The sequence below is a fragment of the Scyliorhinus torazame genome, chromosome 5, assembly GCF_047496885.1.
Source record: "Scyliorhinus torazame isolate Kashiwa2021f chromosome 5, sScyTor2.1, whole genome shotgun sequence".
Taxonomy (NCBI): Eukaryota; Metazoa; Chordata; class Chondrichthyes; order Carcharhiniformes; family Scyliorhinidae; genus Scyliorhinus; species Scyliorhinus torazame.
The window spans coordinates 66,880,097-66,899,436 of record NC_092711.1 but is presented as its reverse complement, the minus strand read 5'-3'; the positions used below and the strand labels follow the sequence as shown (position 1 = coordinate 66,899,436).

Here is a 19,340-nt window from a genome sequence, read left to right as displayed (position 1 = left end):
CGAAAGACGTGCTTGTTAGGTGAATTGGACATTCTGAATTCTCCCTCAGTGTACCAAAACAGGCGCCGGAGTGCGGCGACTAGGTGCTTTTCACAGTAACTTCATTGCAGTGTTAATGTAAGCCTATTTGTGACAATAATAAAGATTATCATTATTATGACTGTGGAATTAATTGGAGGAATCTTCCAAACAGCCAGCACTGGTACAATGGGCCAAATAGTTTTCATCTGTGCTGTATCGTTCCATAGAATAATTAATATTCAATGGGAACAGCAGTAAGCCATTCAGCCTTTCAAGCATGCTCCTCCATTTACTAAAAAAATGTCTGATCCAACACTAAGTCCACTTTCCTGCCTTCTCTCCATAACCCTGATTTCCATAAATTATTAAAAACCTATTGATCTCAGCCCTGAAAATGTTCAAGGACGCGGCCTCCAAAGCTTCCTGGCAGCACGGTAGCACAAGTGTTTAGCACTGTGGCTTCACAGCGCCATGGTCCCAGGTTCGATTCCCTGCTGGGTCACTGTCTGTGCGGAGTCTGCACGTTCTCCCCGTGCCTGCGTGGGTTTCCTCCGGGTGCTCCGTTTTCCTCCCACAGTCCAAAGACGTGCAGGTTAGGTGGATTGGCCATGATAAATTGCCCTTTGTGACCAAAAAAGGTTAGGAGTTATTGGGTTACGGGGATGGGTGGAAGTGAGGGCTTAAGTGGGTCAGTGCAGACTCAATGGGCTGAATGGCCTCCTTCTGCACTGTATGTTCTCTGTTCTCTCACATAATTCTTTGGGAGACAAAATTCTTCCTCAAATCCTCTTATTCTGCAACTATGTCCTCTGGTCCTACATTCTACCATCAGTGGAAACATCCATCCAATATTTACCCTGTCTATCCCTCTAAAAATCTTATATGTTTCAATCATATCACCTCTCGTACTTATGCACTCCTAGGAGTACAGACCCAACTTGTTTAATCTTTCCTCATGGAAATTCCTCCATGTCCGGGATCATTGCAGTGAATCTCCTCTGTACTGCCTCCAATTATATTATATCTTTCCTTAAATGAGGGGACCAAATCTCTCTTGACATAAGCACCAGCATCACATTTGCCTTCCCTATTAGCTTCTGCTCCTGTCTGCTAGCTTTCTGAGCTTCATGAGCAAGAACCCCAAGTCCCTTTGGGCTACAGCTTTCTGCAGTCTCACCATTTAAACAAGAACCCGCCTTCTCATTCATTCTTCCAAAATGAACAATCTCACATTTTCCCTCATTGAATTGCAGTTCAGCATCAGTAAATAGAGAAGGAGAGGAACCAGTGACTGTGGGATTGACGCACAGACTTAGCACCCTGAGAGGAGTCAGGGAAAAGTTGGAAAAATGTCAAAAAACTAATCATGTACTGACAGGAAAATAAAAGTTTTTTAGTAATGGCATACAACAGCGCAGATATTCACAAGAATGTATGTGTTGTATTTATTAATTTCTTTGAATTGCGTAACAAAATTGGTTTCCTTCTGTTTGGATGCTTCAATGGCGTTGCTGTTACCCAGCATTCTCTGCGGGTGTGAATGTGCCCTATTCACACTGCGGGAGGTCAGTGCGCAGGCGCAGTGCTGAACTCCGCGGAACATGCGCAGTGTCACCTTGCCCAGAGGCGGGTGAGTACGGGAGAGGTTTTTTTATAAATGTTTTTATTAAAGCTTTTTCCAACCAACGTTTTTACATAACAAAAATAAACGAGAATTATTAAACAAACAAGGTGGGTGTTGTCTTTATACAAAGCAAAATTCACATTATATCCACAATTCCCCCCCCACCTGAGTCCCCCTGCCCCCCCCCCCCCCCCCCCGGATCCAGCTGCTGCTGACACTGCTCCCCTAGAAAGTCAAGGAAAGGTTGCCACCGCCGAGAGAACCCCATCAAAGACCCTCTCAAGGCGAACTTTATTCGCTCCAGGCTGAGGAACCCCGCCATATTGCTAACCCTGGTCTCCACACTCGGGGGTTTTGAGTGCCTGCACATTAGCAAGATCCATCTCCGGGCTACCAGGGAGGCAAAGGCTAATACCTCAGCCTCTTTCGCCTCCTGCACTCCCGGATCCTCTGACACCCCAAATATCGCTATTGTTGGGCTCACCTTCACCCGAGTGTCCTAGATCCTGGATATCGCCCTCGCAAAGCCCTGCCAGAATTCTTTAAGCGCCGGGCATGCCCAAAACATATGGGCATGGTTCGCCGGACTCCCTGCACATCTTGCGCTCCTGTCCTCCACCCCAAAGAACTTACTCATTCTCGCCATCGTCATGTGAGCCCGATACACCACCTTAAAATGAATTAAGCTGAGCCTGGCACATAATGAGGAGGAATTTACCCTGCCCAGGGCATCAGCCCACAGGCCCTCATCCAGATCCATTCCCAGCTCCTCCTCCCACTTGCCCTTCAACTCCTCCACTGAGGCATCCTCAGCCTCCTGCAGCTCCTGATATATGTCCGACACCTTCCCCTCCCCTACCCAGATGCCAGACACAACCCTGTCCTGTATCCTACGCGGGGGCAGCAGCGGAAATGTCCCCACCTGCTTTTTAAGAAAGTCCCGAACCTGGAGGTACCTGAACGCATTCCCCGGGGGCAGGCCGAACCTCTCCTCCAGCGCCTGCACACTGGGGTAAGTCCCGTCTATAAACATGTCCCCCATTCTCCTAATGCCTGCCCTATACCAGTCTTGGAACCCCCCATCTATCCTACCCGGAGCAAATCTGTGGTTATTCCGTATCAGGCTCCACACTGAGGCCCCCTCCTCCTGCCTGTGCCTCCTTCACTGTCCCCAAATCCTCAGTGCCGCCGTCACCACCGGACTTGTGGTGTATCACGCCGGCGAGAACGGCAGCGGCACCATGACTAGTGCCCCTCGGCTGGTGCCTCTGCATGACGCCGTCTCCAGCTGCCCCCTCCTCCATCATCAACTTCCTAATCATGGCCACATTGGCCGCCCAATAATCGCTGTAGAAGTTCGGCTGAGCCAGTCCTCCCCCTCCCCCTCCCCACGAATGCCCTTTTAACTCGCAGGGTTTTATTCGCCCACACAAATCCCATAACAATCCTATTCACCTGCTTAAAAAAGGACTTGGGGATGAAACTGGGGAGGCATTGAAAAACGAACAGGAACCTGGGGAGACCCGTCATCTTGCGGGAGAGGTTTTTGTTAATGGGAGAGAGTGGGCGGGGCGGAGGGAGGAATGGAGCCGGGAGGTGAGGGTGGGTAGGGAGCGGAGGCTTCAGAAACACCTGGTGTAGGCCCCAAGACCAAATATGACCCCGCAAGTCCGGAGTTTGTAGATCGGAGGGTTTTTCCTGAGAATTGGCCCAGATTTGAAGACCATCTTGTTTCAGCAGGAGCAGTGCACACGCGGGACTATTTGTTTTACGTAATGGAGTGGGCGGGGCTTCAGGGTCCCAGTGACCAGAAGAGAAAAGTTTTGACTCGTTGATCTAAATCTGCTAATGGATGAGAAATGCCTCAATGAGTAAATAACGGCTGATTATAGAAGGGTAACTGAGGTGGCGGAATGGATGTGGAGGCTCCATAAACACCCTGTGGAGATGGCAGAATAAGAATCTAATGTTTAATCCAGGCGGGGCAACATCCGGGAGGCTGCACATGACATCAGGGGGGAGTGGGAGGAGGAGAAAATGTTGTGAATTTCTCTTCTAGACTAACAGGAATGGATTCTGGAAACTCTTTTTACTGGAGGTTAGAAGGGGAAGATTTACACACAGCAAACTCAAATCAAGAGAAATGTTTTTCTCTTCTGAATTTTTAATCCTGGACTGACAGTGATGACTTTTTACAGGACATTAGGAAAGCAGAATTTTAAGGTGAAAAACTCACCCAAGATTCACTTCAAAACCTGAGAGAAACTCAGTTTATTAGTACCTGAATGTAAGTGTTTCTGTTTTATTTGTGGTTCAAGATTTAAACAGCTGTGTAGCTGGAAATAGGGTGGAGCAAGATTTGCAAACAAGGATGTTGCTTAACCGGGGCCCAATGTAGGTCAGTGAGCTCAGGGGTGATGAGTGAGTGAGTGAGTGGGACTCAGTTCAGGAGACATGGCAGCAGAAATTTGTATGAACTCAAGTTTGGCAGGTTCCCTACCCTGAACAACATAATTGAACCAGTTTGTTTTTTACAACATTCAGCAGTTTTTATGGTCACTTTTTCCTTGTGCCGGTCCCACACATCACCAGATTCAGTTGGCTCAGTTTCACAACCTGCCTTTGTCTCTTTGTAGGTTTGCACTTACACCTTTTTCTGGTTTTAATCAATTTCACAGAGTATGAGAAAGGGACAAATTTGCAGTTGGGAAACTCGAACTAGGTATCATATCAGGATCTGATTGAGTCGCCCAATTTATCGTAACCTGAATATCTTTGGATTTTGAATATGGAAGGAGAAAGCACCATTCGCAGTTGGGAGAAACTAAACACATGCTCTGCGTGTGGACGAGACTTCAGCCAATCATCTGACCTCTTGAACCACAAGTGCAGACACAACGGGGAGAAAGTATGGACATGTGGGGACTGTGAGAAGGGATTCAATTATCCAGTTGAGCTGGAAACTCATCGGCGCAGTCACACTGGGGAGAGACCGTTCACCTGCTCCACGTGTGGGAAGGGATTCACTCTGTCTTGCAACCTGTTGGCTCACCAGCGTGTTCACTCTGAAGAGAGACCTTTTAAATACCCAGACTGTGGGAATTGCTATAAAAGTTCTGGCAAACTGTTGCGCCACCAACATATTCACAGTAATGAGAGACCTCAGGTGCTCTGACTGTGGGACTGGGTTCAGGCAATTATCTGATCTCACTGTACACCAGCGAATTCACACTGGAGAGAAGCCGTTTACCTGCAAAAAGTGTGAGAAGGGATTCAGTTGGTCGTCACGCCTGCTGACACACCAGCAAGTTCACACTGGAGAGAGACCATTCTCCTGCACTGTTTGTGGGAAGGGATTCACTAATTCTTCCGCCCTGCTGAAACACCAGCAAGTTCACACTGGGGAAAGACCGTTCACCTGTTCTGTGTGTGGGAAGGGATTTACTGGGTCAACCGACCTGCTGGAACACCAGCGTATTCACAGCGGGGAGAGACCATTTGGCTGCTCCACGTGTGGGAAGAGATTCACTCAGTCATCAACCCTGCTGACACACCAGCGAGTTCACACTGGGGAGAAGCCATTCAACTGCTCCAGATGTCACAAGAGATTTGCTCACTCATCTACCCTGCTGAGACACCAGCGAGCTCACAAGTAACTACTTTGATAGAACTTTGCTGTTTATCCATTTGGGGGTGTTTCTAAAGAAAAGCAAGTCCAGCCCCGTTATAGGATTAATATTCCGGATTAAAGTCAAATCAGTTAGATGTTTTTAATATCTCCAACACAAGTTAGTTCCTTTTGAAGGGATCTCCCTCTCTTCTGTATCCCCTATCCTCACCTCCAAAAAGAGGAGCTTGAAGTTCTTTGAGGATATAATAAGCAGGGTGGATAAAGGGAACCAGTAGATGTGGTTTGCCCAAGACCGTAAGAAACGACAGTTGTGAACACCGCCCAATCCATCACGCGAACCTGCCTTCCATCTATTGACTCTATCTACACCTCCTGCTGCATTGAGAAAGCAGACAGCATAATCAAAGACCCCTCCCATCTGTGTTTTTCTTTCGTCCATCGGGCAGGAGACACAAAAGTCTGAGAAAAAGCACTAACAGGTTCAAAAACAGCTTCTTCCCCGCTGTTACGACTACTGAATGACCCTCTTACGGACTGAACTGATCTCTTCACAAATCTTCTCATCCGATGCCTGTGCCTATGTATTTACATTGTGTATTTATGCATGTCCTATGTTTTTTCATGCATGGAACGATCTGTCTGGACTGAAGGCAGAACAATACGTTTTACTGTACCTCAGTACACGTGACAATAAAACAAGTTCAATTTAGATTTCCAGAGGCATTCAGTAATAATAATGATCACCTTTTATTGTCACAAGTATGAAGTTACTGTGAAAAGCCCCTGATCGCAACATTCCGGCACCTGTTCGGGTAAGCTGGTATGGGAATTGAACCCGTAAGGTACTACATACAAGGTTATTGCACACGATAAGGACTTATAGTGTTGGGGATGATTTTTTAGCATGGATAGAGGCTTGGATAACTAACAGAAAAGAGTGAGTTGGGATAAATGGGTCATTTTCAAATTGGCACATTAACTAATGGACTGCCCCTGGGATCAGTGTTGGGGCCACAACTATTTAGATCAATATAAATGACTTAGAACCATAGAATTCCTACAGTGTAGAAGGAGGCAATTCAGCCCATCGAGTCTGCACCTAGCAGCAGAGGGCAGTAGAGCGGAGCTGCTGATTGGCCGTTGCAGGGGAAATTTGCATACGTCCGTGTGCTCACCCTAACTTGGAGGTGGTTTGTGGAGGAGCTCTTGTCAAGTGACACTTAAACCCAAAACATTTCTTCAGTGTTTCACTCCGTACCCCCTCCTCTAACCAAAAATAACCAACCGCTGTAAGGATCAAGAGGAAGACTCGAGGGCAGGTAGAAGTGGAAAGTTGAACCGTGACATCACAGCCTGCAGGTAAGGGATTGGCTGGTGACTGGTAAGTAGTTTTTATTTATTTTCCCTCATGTGTTATCGTGCGGGGCGCAGAGGTTGCTGAGTGAGTGCTTGCTGAGAAGGGGAGTGAATAACAGGTAATCTCTTTCTTTCTTTTTTTTTATCTAGAGGGGATGACAGGGAAGGTAGTGCAATGTTCCTCCTGTTTGAGGTGAGGGACGCCGTTAGTGTCCCTGCTGATTTCATCTGTGGGAAGTGCACCCATCTCCAGCTCCTCAGAAACTGCGTTAGGGAACTGGAGTTGGATGAACTTCGGATCATTCGGGAGGCAGAGGTGGTCATAGATAGAAGCTTCAGGGATGTAGTTACTCCGAAGAATAAAGATAGATGGGTGATGGTGAGAGGGGCTGGGAGGAAGCAGTCAATACAGGGATCCCCTGTGGCCGTTCCCCTTAGTAACAAGTATACCACTTTGGATACTGTTGGGGGGGGGGACTTACCAGGGTTAAGCCATGGGGTACAGGTCTCTCGCACAGAGTCTGTCCCTGTTGCTCAGAAGGGAAGAGGGGAGAGGAGTAGAGCATTAGTCATTGGCGACTCCATAGTTAGGGGGATAGATAGGAGATTCTGTGGGAACGAGAGAGACTCATGGTTGGTGTGTTGCCTCCCAGGTGCCAGGGTGCGTGATGTCTCGGATCGTGTTTTCGGGATCCTTAAGGGGGAAGGGGAGCAGCCCCAAGTCATGGTCCACATAGGTACCAACGACATAGGTAGGAAAAGGGATAGGGATGTAAGGCAGGGATTCAGGGAGCTAGGGTGGAAACTTAGATCTAGGACAAACAGAGTTATTATCTCTGGGTTGTTACCCGTGCCACGTGATAGCGAGACGAGGAATAGGGAGAGAGAGGAGTTCAACACGTGGCTACAGGGATGGTGCAGGAGGGAGGGGTTTCAGATTTCTGGATAATTGGGGCTCATTCTGGGGTCAGTGAGACCTCTACAAACGGGATGGTCTGCACCTGGACCAGATGTGTACCAATATCCTGGGGGGGAAATTTGCTAATGCTCTTCGGGAGGGTTTAAACTAGTTCAGCAGGGGCTTGGGAACCTGAATTGTAGCTCCAGTATACAGCAGGTTGAGAGTAGTGAGGTCATGAGTAGGGTTTCAAAGTTGCAGGAGTGTACCGGCAGGCAGGAAGGTGGTTTAAAGTGTGTCTTCTTCAATGCCAGGAGCATCCGGAATAAGGTGGGTGAACTTGCGGCATGGGTTGGTACCTGGGACTTCGATGTTGTGGCCATTTCGGAGACATGGATAGAGCAGGGACAGGAATGGTTGTTGCAGGTGCCGAGGTTTAGATATTTCAGTAAGCTCAGGGAAGGTGGTAAAAGAGGGGGAGGGATGGCATTGTTAGTCAAGGACAGTATGGTGGCAGAAAGGACGTTTGATGAGGACTAGTCTACTGAGGTAGTATGGGCTGAGGTTAGAAACAGGAAAGGAGAGGTCACCCTGTTAGGGGTTTTCTATAGGCCTCCGAAAAGTTCCAGAGATGTAGAGGAAAGGATTGCAAAGATGATTCTGGACAGGAGCGAAAGCAACAGGGTAGTTGTTATGGGGGACTTTAACTTTCCAAATATTGACTGGAAACTCTATAGTTCGAGTACTTTAGATGGGTCTGTTTTTGTCCAATGTTTGCAGGAGGGTTTCCTGACACAGTATGTAGATAGGCCAATGAGAGGCAAGGCTATATTGGATTTGGTACTGGGTAATAAACCAGGACAGGTGTTAGATTTGGAAGTAGGTGAGCACTTTGGTGATAGTGACCACAATTCGATTAAGTTTACTTTCGTGATGGAAAGGGATAGGTATATACCACAGGGCAAGAGTTATATCTGGGGAAAGGCAATTATGATGCGATGAGGCAAGACTTAGGATACATCGGATGGAGATGAAAACTGCAGGAGATGGGCACAATGGAAATGTGGAGCTTGTTGAAGGAACAGCTACTGCGTGTCCTTGATAAGTATGTACCTGTCAGGCAGGGAGGAAGTGGTCGAGTGAGGGAACCGTGGTTTACTAAAGCAGTCGAAACACTTGTCAAGAGGAAGTAGACTTATGTAAAGATGAGACATGAAGGTTCAGTTAGGGTGCTCGAGAGTTACAAGTTAGCTAGGAAGGACCTAAAGAGAGAGCTAAGAAGAGCCAGGAGGGGACATGAGAAGTCTTTGGCAGGTAGGATCAAGGATAACCCTAAAGCTTTCTATAGATATGTCAGGAATAAAAGAATGACCAGGGTAAGAGTAGGGCCAGTCAAGGACAGTAGTGGGAAATTGTGCTTGGAGTCCGAGGAGATAGGAGAGGTGCTAAATGAATATTTTTCGTCAGTATTCACACAGGAAAAAGAAAATGTTGTCGAGGAGAATACTGAGATTCAGGCTACTAGACTAGAAGGGCTTGAGGTTCATAAGGAGGAGGTGTTAGCAATTCTGGAAAGTGTGAAAATAGATAAGTCACCTGGGCCGGATGGGATTTATCCTAGGATTCTCTGGGAAGCTAGGGAGGAGATTGCTGAGCCTTTGGCCTTGATCATTAAGTCATCTTTGTCTGCAGGAATAGTGCCAGAAGACTGGAGGATAGAAAATGTTGTCCCCTTGTTCAAGAAGGGGAGTAGACATAACCCCGGTAACTATAGACCAGTGAGCCTTACTTCTGTTGTGGGCAAAATCTTGGAAAGGTTTATAAGAGATAGGATGTATAATCATCTGGAAAGGAATAATATGATTAGAGATAGTCAACACGGTTTTGTGAAGGGTAGGTCGTGCCTCACAAACCTTATAGAGTTCTTTGAGAAGGTGACCAAACAGGTGGATGAGGGTAAAGCAGTTGATGTGGTGTATATGGATTTCGGTGGGCCCCGATCGCGGGCCAGGCCACCGTGGGGGCACCTCCCGGGGCCAGATCCCCCCTGCCCCCCCAAGAACCCCGGAGGGCGCCCACGCCGCCAGGTCCTGCCGGTAAGGACCTACTCCAATTTACGCCGGCGGGACTGGCAAAAAACGGGCGGGACTTCGGCCCATTGTGGGCCGGAGAATTATGGCAGCCCCAGGGCCCATTGAGTCGCGCCGGCCCCCGCCATTCTCCGAGGCGGGCGGCACGATTCACGCCGGGCTGAATTTTGGGGTGCCGAATAATTTGGAGGACGGTGGGGGTTGGATTCACGGCGACCCCCGGTGATTCTCCGACCCGGAGGGGGGGGGGGGGGGGTCGGAGAATCCCGCCCCTAATTTATAGATTCCAATTTAAAAGATTTAATATGTACACAGTCTTTGGTATTTGAGCTATCTCATCTACTAAAAGTAAACTAAAAAAATACTCAACACAAATGAAATTTAAAAATCGCTTATTATCACAAGTAGGCTTCAATGAAGTTACTGTGAAAAGCCCCTAGACGCCACATTCCGGCGCCTGTTTGGGGAGGCTGGTACGGGAATTGAACCGTGATGCTGGCCTGCCTTGGTCTGCTTTCAAAGCCAGTGATTTAGCCCTGTGCTAAACAGCCCCTTGTACAGACAGGAATGTGATTGCGTGACTACATCACTTAATAAAGGAGTCAGTGAAAGTGGAAAAGGAGACCATGGAAACCAAAAATTAACTCCTGAAAATCAGAGAGCATCTCTCGAGAAAATCTCAAGAAGAGCCATTGAAACAATATGTTTTGAGCCCTGGAGTCGGATCTTTCAGATGCTGAATTGTAGATTTTACACCAAAGATTTATTTAAAATAGAAGCAAAAGTTCAGAAATTTATTCTAAACAGGTTTCTGCTGAGAGTTCTTGAATGAAGGGGAAAGATCACAGATGGTGCTTTTAAAAATAGACACTGGTAGCCCCCACAATAAATGACATTTTCAGCAGATTAAGTTCCAGCGGTTATAGGGGTTAACATCAGCAAGTACAAAATATTGTCAGATGATCAATACTAAACAACAGCAACAACAGCAGAATCCAACCCCTGCAGTCATTTATGAACTTGCTGATGTCTCTGGAGACATCGTGACTGAGTGAATCCCTTCCCACACACACACAGCAGTTGAATGGTCTCTTAGTGTGAGTGCGTTGGTGTGTCAGCAAGTTGAAAGACTTCACGAATCCATTCCCACACACTGAGCAGGTAAACGGTTTCTCCCCAGTGTGAGTGCGCTGTTAAGCAGTGAGGTTGGACGACCGATTGAATCCCTTCCCACACACAGAGCATGTGAATGGTCTCTCCGCAGTGTGAGTGTGTTGGTGAGCAGTGAGGTTGGATGACTGCCTGAAACTCTTTCCACAGGAGGTGCAGCCGAATGGTTTCTCTTCAGTGTGAATTTGCTGGTGTCTCAGAAGGGTGGGTAAAACTGTGAATCCCTTCCCACACACAAAGCAAGTAAACGGTCTTTCCCCAGTATGGAGCCGCTGGTGTACAAGGAGGGAGGATGCCTGTCTGAAACTCTTTCCACAGGAAGTGCAGCTGAATGGTTTCTCCTTAATGTGAACTCGCTGGTGTGACAGCAAGTGGGATGATCCGGTGAATCCCTTCCCACACACAGAGCAGGTGAATGGCCGCTCACCTCTATGAACACGCTGGTGTGACAGCAGGTGGAATGACTGAGTGAATCCCTTCCCACAGTCGGAGCAGGCGAACGGCCTCTCCCCAGTGTGAGTGCGTTGATGTACAGTGAGTGCTGAAGAATGCCTGAACCTCTTTCCACAGGAGGTGCAGATGAATAGCTTTTCCTCAGTGTGAATCCGCTGGTGAGACCAAAGGCCAGATGACTGAATGAATCCCTCCCCACACACACAGCAGGTGAATGGCCTCTCCCCAGTGTGACTGCGCCAATGGTTTTCCAGCAGGGAAGGGTAACTGAATCCCTCACATTTCCACGGTCTCTCCATGGTGCAGCGTCCTTGTGTCTCTCCAAGTTGGATGATCGCTTGAAGTCTTCTCCACATACAGGACACATGTATGGTTTCTCCCCAATGTGAATGGTCGTGATGTTTCTTCAGGCTGTGTAACTGGTTAAAGCTCTTTCCTCAGTCAGTTCACTGGAACACTCTCACTCAGGTGTGTTTGTCTCAATATCTTTCCAGTCACACTGATGTTTAAAAGTGTTTCTCACAGACAGAAGAGACAATCGTTTCTCCTTCAACATTCAAAGTCTGAGGATTTTCAGGTCCTGATGAATTGAGTGACTGTCAGATGATGTTTAGTTTCAGTCTCACATCTGTAAATCCTCCTTTCTAATATCCTGTAAAAGGAATTTACAAACGTCATCACTGTCAGTGGAGCGTATAAATTCTGAACAGACAATTCTAGTTTCTCTGGAACATTTTTTCCTCTCTTGTTCCCACAAAGCTGTAAATCCCCCTCCCACACACTCTCCCTCCTCCCTGGGCTGAAATCCAAACCCATCTCCCCATCTGCACCATTTCTTTCCTCCACTCCCAGTTTTCTCCCTCCCTCTCCTCTGCCTGGGTTCAGTTCTCCAGCTCCTGTCTGCAGACTGACAATAAAATCAATTATTTTCTTTGTCAATTATTCTTTTTGTCTACTATGTATGGACTGTGTACGTTTCCTTGGCCACAGAAAAATACTTTTCACTGTTCTTCGGTACATGTGACAATAAATCAACCAATCAGCCATGTGAATCATCAACAAGATGCACTGCAGTAACTCACCAAGGTTCCTTAGACAGCACCTTCCAAACCCACAACCACTACCATCTAGAAGGACATGAGCAACAGACACCGGGAACCCCATCACCTGGAGGTTCACCAAGTCATTCAGCACCCTGACATTAAAATATATCACCGCTCCTTCACTGTCGCTGGGGCAACATCCTGGAACTACGTCCCTGACAGCACAGTGGGTGTACCTACACCTCAAGGACAGCAGTGGTTCAAGAAGGCAACTCACCATCACCTTCTGATGGGAAACTCGGAATGGGTAATAAATGCTGGCCTAGCCAGCGATGCCCACATCCCGCCAAAAATTGAATAAAAAAATATATATCTGCTTCTCCTGTCCTAGATGGTAGTGGCTGCATGCCTGAGTGTGTGGGTGTGTCAGTCAATGTGTGCGGGGAGTGTCTGGTGTGTTCTTGATGTAAGGGTATCTGCTGATTAGATGGGAGTGGTTGTTGGTTTGGAAGGTGCTGTTCCCTGTTTCTGTAGTGTAGTGATTATCATATTTGCTTAAAGGCCCTCGGTTTAAAACTGCACAGAAACATTATCAAACCCCATTCATTTCTGTGTGTGGAAAAGTTACGCGATTGACATTTTCAGTATTCATTTACACCCATCCTGAATTGCCCTTGAATTGGGTTGCTGAGTTGATCTGCCGTGTGGAACCCCGATCCCCAGGGCTTCAGCCTGGTTCTCTGCTTTACTAGTCTAGATGTGGAGATGCCGGCATTGGACTGGGGTGAGCACAGTAAGAAGTATTACAACACCAAGTTAAAGTCCAACAGGTTTGTGTCGAATCACATGCTTCAGGGGCACAGTTCCTTCCTCAGGTGATGAGGAGGAATTAAAACAGATGAGGAGGAATTTCTTCAGTCAGAGGGTGGTGAATCTGTGGAACTCTTTGCCACAGAATGCCGTGGAGGCCAAATCACTGAGTGTCTTGAAGACAGAGATAGATAGGTTCTTGATTAATAAGGGGATCAAGGGTTATGGGGAGAAAGCAGGAGAATGGAGATGGGAAAAATATCAGCCATGATTTACTGGTGGAGCAGATTCGATGGGCCGTGTGTCCTAATTCTGCTCCTATATCTTATGATGTGAAGAAAACCATTCTGTGCTGCATGTGGGTTCATGAATGCACTGCTCGAAAATGTGGTGGAGGCAGATTCAATTGATGCCTTGAAAAGAGAATTGGACAACTATCTGTTACTGTCAGATCAGCCATGAGCTTATTAAATGGTGGAGCAGACTGGGCTGAATAGCCAACTCCAGCTCCTTGCTCATCTGTTCGTATCTTTTGAGGAGAAAAATATCTGCAGAGTTCAGGGCCAATGACAGCGGATTGTGACAGTTGCAGAAAGTTGGCACAGATACAATTTGTTGAGTGCCTTTGTTTTGTGCTGTCACCTTTCTATGACACTGTGTTATGAGGGAAATGCAGTGCACCAATGCAAGAGAGGCAGATTACTCCCTCGATATGGATTGGATTTGTTTATTGCCACGTGCACCGAAGTACAGTGAAAAGTATTATTCTGCGAGCAGCTCAAACAGATCATTTTGTACATGAAAAGAAAGTAAACTAAAAAGAAAATACATAATAGGGCAACCCAAGGTACACAATGTAAATATATAGACAAAGGCATTGGTTGAAGCATACAGGAGTGTAGTATTAATCAGGTCAGTCCATAAGAGGGTCATTTAGGAGTGGTAATAGCGGGGAAGAAGCTGTTTAGAATCTGTTTCTGCGTGTTCTCAGACTTTTGTGTCTCCTGCCTGATGGAAGAAGTTGGAAGAGTGAGTAAGCTGGGTGGGAGGGGTCATTGATTATGCTGCCCGCTTTCCCAAGACAGCGGGAGGTGTGGATAGAATCAATGGATGGGAGGCAGGTTTGTGTGATGGACTGGGCTGTGTTCACTACTCTCTGAAGTTTCTTCCGGTCTTGGACCAAGCAGTTGCTATACCAGGCAGTGATGCAGCCAGATAGGATGATTTCTATGGTGCATCTGTAAAAGTTGGGAAGAGTCAGTGCGGACATGCCAAACTTCCTTAGTTTCCTGAAGAAGTATAGGTGCTGTTGTGCTTTCTTGGTGGTAGCGTCGATGTGCGTGGACCAGGACAGATATTTGGTGATGGAAACCCTGTGTCCCCGTGCAGGAGAGGCTGGTTGTTGGGCAGTGTGAGCTGATCATGGCTTCATAAAGACTAAGGCAGGTGTCAAGACCCTTGGAGTGAAAACAGGTCTGGAGGGAGTGGGTCAAAAAACCTGGGGAGTTGCATTTTGCATGAATCGTGAGTGTGACCCAGTCACAATTATGAACAGTAAACAAATCTATCACTGATTTGATGCGATGATTTACCGTGTCCCAGGTGTTGTAAATACTGTACATACTGTAGATCAGCCTGCTTGTGCCCATGTCTAAGTGATATCTTATCAGAATAATGTGCTTCTGTATTAAATAAAGTATCCAAACCTCTCATTGTGATTCATGCCCAGCATCTTGCCTAACTGTGGATCTTCTGTTTTGCTGACTGGGAAATAGAATCTTCCTGTTTACTAATTGCTCTATGGCGGCTGTGTTACCCAGAATCCCCCGTGCTGCAGAAAGTTCCCGATCAGTGAGTGTATGAGGCCAGTACACAGGTGCAGTGTGGGTGTGTGCTCTGAGCATGCTCAGTGTCAGTCATGGTGAGAGAGTGAGGAGGAGCTGGGTTGAACACAACAGTGAGCTGCACCCCTGTGAGAAGGGCATCTCCCAGTCTCTGTTTGACTCTCCTACAGCTTCCTATCTTGGTTGAGTTGGACAAGGAATTCTCATCATTTGAGCTGGAAAAGGCCATTGATTGCTGAGCAAGCAGAAAGCACCCGGCAAGGATGGAATTCCAGCTGAACTGCTCACACACAGAAAGTCCCATCGACTGTCACACCTTCCTGCCCTCCTCTTTTGGGCTGTGAGACTGGTCCACGGAACATGTGTGATGCAATAAAAACAGCAGTGACAGGGAGACAGCATCAACTACAGGGACATCTCACTCCTTCGAGTCAGGGGAAGACCATCACTTGGGTGATGTTTAAAAGATTCATCTACCTGCAGACTGAGTGTATCCAGAAGCACAGTGCGGTCTCTGTGCTGACAGATCTACAGTGAACATGATCTCCACACACCAGCTACAAGGGAAGAGAACAATTGGGATTTGATCTGAAGTGTCAGTGCTGAGAAAGTGAAATGTTCTAATTACTGAGTGAAAGTAAACCTTTCAGTGCGAATCACAATTTACTGGTCCAATTGGAAAAGACACCAAAACGTTTCAATCTCTGAAGATAAACTTCAGCATTGAAATTATGTTTCAGATCTCACAAGTTGTGGGAAGCTTTGTGAATGTTTCCTCTTCCCTTTTGTAAACAAGCAGCAAAGTTAACCTTTTCTCTGACAGCACGGCAACAATTTGAAATACAGATTGACTTTTAAAGATTTGGCTTCACCCCATTTGTTGGGGTCATATTTCCGGCCGTGAGAATCATCGCGGGTGGGATGGAAATTTGCTGGAACATTTTTTTATAATCCTAATCTTTATTGTCACAAGTAGTCTTACATTAACACTGCAATGAAGTTACAGTGAAAAGCCCCCAGTCAGCACATTCCGGAGCCTGTTCAGGTACACAGAGGGAGAATTCAGAATTGTCATGTGAGAGTACCTTTAAGAACCTGGTGTTTATCAAATAGCTGCAGTGAAGATGGACAGCCCAGCTCCACCCACACTCTGATATCACTGCAGCTATTTGATAAAATATATTTCACCCCCACAACCCAAAAATATGTGCAGGTTAGGTGGATTGGCCATGCTAAATTGCCCCTTAATTGGAGAAAATGAATTGGGTACTCTAAATTTATAAAAAAACAAAGAAGGGTAGCAAGGATAGTATACAGGTGAAAGACGGGAGGAATGGCCAAAGCGCAGGTGAGCGCGAGACGATACTGGCAGCGAAGTCCGCCTGGGAGAAGCAAGTGACAACACCAACACCAGACCCATCAAGTATTGCCCTCTGTAATTGTTTCTCCGGCACCCAAGTGTATATCTACCTCCCCAGTCTCCCCCCCCGCCCCCCACCACACACACACACACACAAACAGATGCCTACTTCGGTGCTATAAATAATTTTGCCAATTGTACAGAGTTGCTGCTGTTGAGCTGGTGCATAATACTCTACCAGTTACTTCATTTGATTTTTTATTTCTTTTTTATTGTTACTTTTTTTGTGATATGTTTGTGTGCCCTTCTCTTCTATGTATATGTACATATATATATATCATATTCTGTGTACATAACGCCAAATATACTTTGTTCAAAAACCCAATAAAAAAAAAGAAGGGTAGCATGGATAATTCAGGTAATTACACGTCAGTGGCAGGAAATTATGGGAGAGAATTCTTTTGAGAAAAGATTTATTCCCACTTGGAAATAAGTGGACATATTAGCGAGAAGCAACATGGTTTTATGAAGGCGAGGTCATGTCTCACTAACTTGATCGAGTTTTTGAGGAAGGGACAAAGATAATTGATGAGTGGAGGGCAGTGGAATTTGTCTACAAGGACTACATGGGCAGCACGTTAGCACAAGTGGCTAGCACTGTGGCTTCACAGCGCCAAGGTCCCAGGTTAGATTTCCCGCTGGGTCACTGTGCGGAGTCTGCACGCTCTCCCCGTGTCTGGGTGGGTTTCCTCCGGGTGCTCCGGTTTCTTCCCACAGTCCAAGACATGCAGGTTAGGTGGATTGGCCATGCTAAATTGCCCTTAGTGTCCAAAAAAAAAAGGTGAGGAGGGGTTATTGGGATAGGGTGGAAATGAGGGCTTAATTTGTCGGTTATGGGGATAGGGTGGAAGTGAGGGCTTAAGTGGGTCGGTTACGGGGATAGGGTGGAAGTGAGGGCTTAAGTGGGTCTGTGCGGACTCGATGGGCTGAATGGCCTCCTTCTGCACTGTATGTTCTATGTTCAGTAAGGTCTTTGTAAGGTCCCTCATGGCAGACTGGTACAAAAGGTGAAGTCACACTGGATCAGAGGTGAGCTGGCAAGATGGATACAGAACTGGCTCAGTCAGAGAAGACAGAGGGTAGCAGTGCACGGGTACGTTTCTGATGGAGAGCTGTGACTAGTGGCGTGCCTCAGGGATCAGTGCTGGGATCTTTGCTGTTTGTAATATATATTAATGTTTTGGAGGAAAATGTAACTGGTTTGATTAGTGAGTTTGCAGGTGACACAAAGATTAGTAGAATTATGGACCGCGATGAGGACCGTTAGAGGATACAGCAGGATATAGATTGGTTGGAGACTTGGGCGGAAAGTTGGCAGATGGAATTTAATCCGGACAAACGTGAGGTAATGCATTTTGGAAGGTCTAATACAGATGGGAAATATACAGTAAATGGCAGAACCCTCAAGAGTATTGATAGGCAGAGGGATCTGGGTGTACAGGTACACAGGTCACTGAAAGTGGAAGCACAGGTGGAGAAGGTAGTCAAAAAGGCATATGACATGCTACCTTCGTCGGCCGGGGCATTGAGTTTAAAAATTGGCAAATCATGTTGCAGCTTTATAGAACCTTAGTTAGGCCGCACTTGGAATATGGAGTTCAATTCTGGTCGCCAGACTACCAGAAGGATGGGAAGCCTTTGGAGAGGATACAGAAAAGATTTACCAGCGTGTTGTCTGGTAGAGAGGGATTAGCTGTGAGGAGCGGTTGGAGAAACTTGGTTTGTTCTCACTGGAATGACGGAGGTTGAGGTGCGATCTGATCGAAGTCTGCAAGATTATGAGGGGCATGGACAGAATGGATAGTCAGAAGTTTTTTCTCAGAGTGAAAGAGTCAATTGCTAGGGAACATAGGTTTAAGGTGCGAGGGGCAAGCTTTGAAGAAGATGTACGAGGCACATTTGTTTACACACAGGGTGGTGGGAGCCTGGAACTCGCTGCCGGGGGAGGTAGTGGAAGCAGGGATGATAGTGACTTTTAAGGAGCGTCTTGAAAAATACAAGAATAGGATGGGAATAGCAGGATACGGTCCCCGGAAGGGTAAGGGCTTTTAGTTCAGACGAGCAGCATGGTTGGTGCAGGCTTGGAGGGCCGAATGGCCTGTTCCTGTGCTGTACTTTTCTTTGTTCTTTGTGACCATCAAACTGCATTACCGTTGACCTGGGTAATTTGACAACCATGACCCTGGTTTGTAGAGACCCAGGTGCCTGATTAATGAAGCAGAACAGCAGCAGAGGAAAGAATATTAAGCAAATTCTGCTCTCTGGATCCCACTGTCTGATGGGATGTCCTGCCCCATGTGTCCAAAAATCTGCAGCTCTGTTCAGTCTCATGAAGACCCAGGGCAGAAACACACAAACCTGAGAAGACGCCATCCTTGAATCGAGCGACTGCTGATGACAACAAGAGTCAATGTGCAGCAGGGAGCAGGAGCGGCCATCCTGGAGCAGGAGCGGTCATCCTGAACCAGGGAGCAGGAGCAGTCATCCTGGACCAGGGAGCAGGAGCGGTCATCCTGGACCAGGGAGCAGGAGCGGTCATCCTGGACCAGGGAGCAGGAGCGGTCACCCTGGACCAGGGAGCAGGAGCAGTCATCCTGGACCAGGGAGCAGGAGCGGTCACCCTGGACCAGGGAGCAGGAGCAGTCATCCTGGACCAGGGAACAGGAGTGGTCATCTTGGACCAGGGAGCAGGAGCGGTCATCCTGGACCAGGGAGGAGTGGTCATCCTGGACCAGGGAGCAGGTGCGGTCATCCTGGACCAGGGAGCAGCAGTGGTCATCCTGAACCAGGGAGCAGGAGCAGTCATCCTGGACCAGGGAGCAGGAGCGGTCATCCTGGACCAGGGAGCAGGAGCGGTCATCTTGGACCAGGGAGCAGGAGCGGTCATCCTGGACCAGGGAGGAGTGGTCGTCCTGGACCAGGGAGCAGGTGCGGTCATCCTGGACCAGGGAGTAGGAGCGGTCATCCTGGACCAGGGTGC

At 47.4% G+C, this 19,340-nt stretch overlaps 1 long non-coding RNA gene across 1 annotated transcript in view; it reads right to left on the bottom strand.

Annotated features, from left to right (window-relative positions):
* Nucleotides 1-6,004: 6,004 nt before the first annotated feature.
* LOC140418195 (uncharacterized) overlaps nucleotides 6,005-19,340 on the bottom strand; it is a 41,787-nt gene continuing 28,451 nt past the window's right edge. The window contains exon 2 of the long non-coding RNA XR_011944817.1: nucleotides 6,005-11,895. This is a non-coding gene — a long non-coding RNA (uncharacterized lncRNA). The remainder of the gene's footprint in view (nucleotides 11,896-19,340) is intronic.